Source organism: Eriocheir sinensis, unplaced genomic scaffold (assembly GCF_024679095.1).
Source record: "Eriocheir sinensis breed Jianghai 21 unplaced genomic scaffold, ASM2467909v1 Scaffold140, whole genome shotgun sequence".
NCBI classification, from domain to species: Eukaryota; Metazoa; Arthropoda; class Malacostraca; order Decapoda; family Varunidae; genus Eriocheir; species Eriocheir sinensis.
In genome coordinates this window covers 617,866-623,865 of record NW_026110740.1, presented here as the reverse complement: position 1 = coordinate 623,865, position 6,000 = coordinate 617,866, and the positions used below count along the sequence as shown (strand labels likewise).

General features: G+C 44.7%; 1 protein-coding gene across 1 annotated transcript in view; it reads left to right on the top strand.

Moving 5' to 3' along the window:
- Window positions 1-4,751: 4,751 nt before the first annotated feature.
- The window catches only part of LOC126989984 (uncharacterized), an 88,118-nt gene continuing 86,869 nt past the window's right edge, over window positions 4,752-6,000 (top strand). Inside the window, exon 1 of the mRNA XM_050848578.1 lies at window positions 4,752-4,783. The gene's annotated coding sequence lies outside the window, so the exon portion shown is untranslated. The remainder of the gene's footprint in view (window positions 4,784-6,000) is intronic.

The following is a 6,000-nucleotide window of genomic DNA, read 5'->3' as shown; positions in this document are numbered from 1 at the left end:
AATAATAATAATAACAATAATAAACGGTTTATTTAGGGAGAAGCAGCTCTAGAGCTGAAAATATACATATGTATGGAGATCATTAAAACTACAAACTTAAAAGTAACTTAGGAGTAAAGAGTCTATGTGTTCAGGATTTTCACTATTGTGGGTATTGCACTGTTCTTATACCTGTCAGTAAGCGCACGTATGGGGAGCAGCTTGTTGTGGTGTCGGACATTGTGGCGGGGAGGGGGAGCTACCGGGGGGAGCAGGTTCCTGTGTCGTGGGTGGTGGAGGAGTTTGGTGGCAAACTGCTGGAGGAGGTGTTGGTGGCGGGCCTGAAGGGTGGTGAGCTGCAGGGCGGGGAGGGCCTCCTGATGAGGATTTGAGACATGCAGGTTTTTCCGAAGTGCTGAGTTCTTTGTAATTTATCATATGCTTGCCGTTGCAACACAAGCTTTATATAAGTTCAAGAGGAATTGCCTTCTGACAATTTTTTTTTTACATCTTCGCCTGTGGCGCCGGTAGGCTTGTTTTTGGAGAGGCTTGATGGTATGGCCCAGCCCGTTGTGGCGCAGGCCAGTGTTTATAGTGGCGCCATCTTGCATTGGCTCATGCTGCCCTCCCGGAGCTCATCTTTAATCCTAGAATCTAGAGTCCGGGTTGATAGGTGGTCTTCTGGACAGCATGTGGGTAGTTTTAAGCCACTCGGCGGCGGCTGAAAAATCCCAGCTTGGTGGCACCGGGCGGGGATTGAACTCGCATCGTCCCGAACGCGGCGCCGTCACGCTATCCATTCAGCCACCGCCTCCCCATAAATATCTCTAACAATTTTACTTCATCTTTTCCACCTCTCCTTAGTCCGATGGCAGCACGGCTGTTCCATCCTTCTAAAACTGAACTATTCTTTCAAACCTTATCTAAAAAATCACTCTGGACGATTCAGGGCATATTCCCCTTACTAATCCCCCTCTTCTTTCAAACCTTATCTAAAAAATCACTCTGGACGATTCAGGGCATATTCCCCTTACTAATCCCCCTCTTCTTTCAAACCTTATCTAAAAAATCACTCTGGACGATTCAGGGCATATTCCTCCTACTAATCCCCCTCTTCTTTCAAACCTTATCTAAAAAATCACTATGGACGATTCAGGGCATATTCCTCTTACTAATCCCCCTCTTCTTTCAAACCTTATCTAAAAAATCACTCTGGACGATTCAGGGCATATTCCCCTTACTAATCCCCCCTCGTCTCATCAACTCCCCTCCTCCTACTGACAGTTTTCTATCTACCGTTACCGTTACCGTTGATGAGGTTTCAGGCCCCGCTCCACCGCCAGCGCAGCGCTCCGCAGGGCATCAACAATTATGATGTTAGCCTCTTTAATAATCCTCGATATGCACTTATTCACAACGTTGTAGTGAGTGAGTGAGTCTTAATTGCTCTCATGGATAGCCTACTGATATCATTTTAATAAACTTGGCATCATTATAGTCACTTGGCCATGTTTTGGTTCGCACCAATCACAATATCTTTCCTTTTTACACTATCACAAATATCCATTACTTCATTTTCCATTTATCTGATATTTTCTTTATAGTATCACAATCTAATGTCCAGCGATTATTTCCAACTCACTGAACATTTAACACTCAATTTAGCTTTGATTCTCAAACACCAATCAATACCCATGATCGGTTATGTTACGAATTCTCTCAATTTCAGTCTGAAGGACTACACAACACTGGTCATTCGCCGAGTGCTTGATTTCAGGCTTCTTGTACTTCATATAATTTATGCATTCTTTTCTGCCATGGAGCACTCCCTGATTTATGATCCCCAGCACATTTGAAACATTTTGGGTCTTCTCCATTGTTCTAGGCAGTACAGTTGGCCTCAAGATGGCCGTATCCTTGACAATGGTAACATATGATTGCATGGTATGTATCTCTCACAGTGTACACTCCTCATTTTAGTTTTATCTTGTCATGATGCTTGTGGATCAGCTTATTGAGAATCTTCTCAATTTTCCCCTCATCTCCCGGAATCGAGTGTAGGAACTCATTCCTGTTTAACAATGTCTCAGTTATCTTATCCCCGGTCTCCTCCTTATGCACATTACAGATCATGGGCCTTAATTTCCCCACACTTTTTGTGCTAACTTACTCTACATTTTCTAATTTCTGAGCTACTTCATTCCTTATACTCTCATCATCAAAGTTCATAACAATGTTACCTCCATTCGTGAATCTTGAATCAGTAATCTGAATGCCTTGTAATGCCTGGGAAACTTCATTTTTTATCTCAGTAGCCTCTTTATCTTGATCAGAGGCCTTCACGACAAGGAGATGCTTCTTGCTCCTCCGTTTTGCTACATCAACCCAGCTGGCGCCACCCGACTCTGTCTTGTCAGCACAAAACACATCCGCCACCTCGCTCAACTTCTCTTTCACACTGAGTGCCCGAGTTTCAACCTCATTTTTCACAACTAATATTTCTTTAGATAATTCTTGACTAAATTGATCCAATTTTTCCACAATGTTGGTTGCTAAAGATGCCTTGTGTAAGCATGGCGAACACACCCAGTTAATTTTGGGTATACGTAATAATCTGCTTGACCCCTGTCAGATGAGCACACTTCTCATGACACCACTTAGGGCACAAACAGCATGCCATCCACTTATTGCATGAATAGTCTTCAAAGACGCAACACATGTCTCTCAGAGTCCTGCTCCTGCTGCTCGCCATTGTCGAATATCAGCAGTTTCAGGAGTGCACAAACAGAACGTTCATGCACTGTCACTCACTACCTCACGTAAAAATTAATCTCTTAAATTCCGCTGCAGCGTTGCCTCTCTTTCTATCTTCTATCGATATTTACATGCTGACTGTTCTTATGAACTTTCTATGCTTGTTATTAAAATTCTTAAGAATGATGTTTTCCACTCCCTCTCTGGCTACAACCCTGAGAAGGTTTATGGACCTGATGGAGTGCCTCCTATTGTCCTTTAAACTGTGCTTCCGTGCTGACACCCTGCCTGGTCGAACCTTTTCGTCGCCTTTCAAAATCTACCTTTCCTTCCTGCTGGAAGTACGCCTACATACAGCCTGTGCCTAAGAAGGGTGACCGTTCCAATCCCCTAAACTACCGTCGTATAGTTTTGATTTCCTGCCTCTCCTCGGCAACTGAAACAATCCCTAACAGAAAAGTTCTCGAGCATCTATCAACGTTTGGTCTCGTTTCTGATTACCAGTGTGGGTTCGGCAAGGTTCGGTCTACGAACTGGTGATCTCGTTTCTGATTACCAGTGTGGGTTCGGCAAGGTTCGGTCTACGAGCTGGTGATCTTTTTTCTGATTACCAGTATGGGTTCGGCAAGGTTCGGTCTACGAACTGGAGATCTCGTTTTTGATTACCAGTATGGGTTCGGCAAGGTTCGGTCTACGAACTGGTGATCTTGTTTCTGATTACCAGTGTGGGTTCGGCAAGGTTCGGTCTACGAACTGGTGATCTTTGCTTTCCTAAGTGACTTTGGGTCATCCTCTCTTAGCAATTTCAATGAAACTGTTGCTGTTGCCTTAGACATCTCGAAAGCCTTTGTCAGACCCTGGCATGAATCTTTGCTTTCTAAACTACCCTCCTTCCGTCTCTCTGTACTTTTTTCTCTAGTTTCCTTTAAGACCGATCCATCTCTGCTGTGGTAGACGGTCATTGTTCTTCCCCTAAACCTATCAACAGTGCTGTTTCACAGGGCTCTGTTCTATCTCCCACTTATTCATTTGTTCATTAATGATCTCTTTAAAACAAATTGTTCGATATTCAACCTTCCGGCAAAGACTACTCTGCATCTTTTTTTATATGTTTTGGCCTATGGCGCCGGTGGTGTGGCCTGATGGTCGACCCCAGCTCGATGTGGAGTAATCAAGTGTTTACAGTGGTGCCATCCTGCTTGTCTCACGCTGCCCCTCGGAGGTCATCTTTGAGCCTCCCTTTAGAGAGATAATCTAGAGTCCGGGTTCATAGGTGGTCCTCAGGACAGCATGTGGGTAGTCTTAGGCTACTCGGCGATGGCTGAAAACTCCCATGCAGCTGTGGCGGCGGGCAGGACTTGAACCAGCTTCCTCGTGGACGCCGCGCCTTCACGCTGACGGTTAAGCATTCAGCCACCCCTCCCTGACTACTCAACCCCAATTACCCAATATTTTAACAGAAGACAATTTAAACAGGTATTGCGGACCTTTAGGCTGCAGAACGCTTAACTGAGACCTTGATATCATATTTGAGCAGGGTAGAGATAACTTGATGTCCTTTAATGTCTCGAAAACTCAATTTCTCCACCTCTAAATTCGACAATGTTTCAAACACCTATCCCCTATTATCCGATATATCTCAGCTGACATTTTATTTTACATTGAACCCTTTCGGTCAATCCTCAACTCGCTGTCTTAACTGAAAATTGCTCATCTCTTACTAAATCAACTTCACCGAGGTTAAGCGTTCTGTATCGTCTCCACCAGTTGTTTTCCCATCCCAGATGCTGTCCATTTACTAAGACTTATTCCTTCCTCTTATGGAGGATGTATCTCATGTGTGTGTGTGTGTGTGTGTGTGTGTGTGTGTGTGTGTGTGTGTGTGTGTGTGTGTGTGTAATTAACCGCATAATTTGAGAGAGAGAGAGAGAGAGAGAGAGAGAGAGAGAGAGAGAGAGAGAGAGAGAGAGAGAGAGAGAGAGAGAGAGATACACTACCTCTTTCTTTCCAACAGGACGAGGAGCGCGCGGCGACTCCAATCATTCTTGACGTAAGTACAGAATCAATATTTTCACTTTTTTTTAAGTGCTGCTTTTATTACTTGGGACTTCAGGTCTCCTGGGTCAAGACCAAGGTACAGGTGTTTGGAGGCTTGCTACATGAAGCAGTACAGTCTGTTCATGCGTGTGGCGAGGACACTGAGATCGCGGAAAAGTTCACATATCTTGGTAGAGTAGTTCAGAACAACGGTGAGTCTCGCTAGAAAGTTTTATGGCTGCTTGGCCTGGCCCACGGTGTTATGACCACGCTCAGCGCGAGTGTCTGGCGTTGTCGATACCTGTGTAGAAGGACTAAGATCCGGATCTTTGAGTCCCTTGTGCTTCCTGTCTTTCTCTAAGGCATGAACACTGAACAGTAACTTGAACAGGCGGCCTTTGGTAATAAGTGTGTCGCTGAAATGACTGTGTCAAATCAGCGACTACTCCGTGAGATCTATATGACATATATTATCCGCATAGTCCATTAATTTGAATACCGGTGATACCAGTTCGGAAAACTCAGGTACCGGCAGTACCAGTACCGGTACCTGTTGGTGGCGCCAGTTTCGAGTATCACCTCAGTACCAGGGCCCGAGTTTACAATTAATCTTAAACCGCTAAGTTTGACTTTAGGGCGAGTTTAACTTTATTCTTCATCTTATCCCTCATAAGTTGATCTTAGCTGACGGGATATTTTAGACGGGCCCAAACCCGTATTAAGGAGCCTAAGTCGAACTTCAGTCGCCAAGATGGCCGAACGTCAACAAGCCCGTCAGCGCCTAGAGAAGACTTTTCAAGAGCGAAGAGACGTTCTGAATACTTTGAGTGACGCAGAACTATTGAAACGCTACAGACTGGATCGTGCAGGAGTACTGTTCGTAACGGATTTGGTGAGAGGGGCCTTGCAAAGCCCTACTTCAAGGAGTTTTGCATTGACACCCGAAATGAAAGTAATTATTACACTGCGTTATTTAGCAACGGGGAAAATGCAGATGTGTAACAGTGATGATCTTGGTCCATCACAGTCGTCAGTAAGCAAAGCGATCACCAATACCCTCAAGGCACTTACACAACTAGCCATACTTGTCCAATTCATTCGACTTCCTCGCACCGTCCCTGAAATCCGAGATAAACAACAAGAATTTGTGCAAGTTGCAAACTTCCTGGCATTGTTGGTGTAATAGATTGCACGCATGTCAGGATACTGGCCCCCAGGGAATATGAAGCA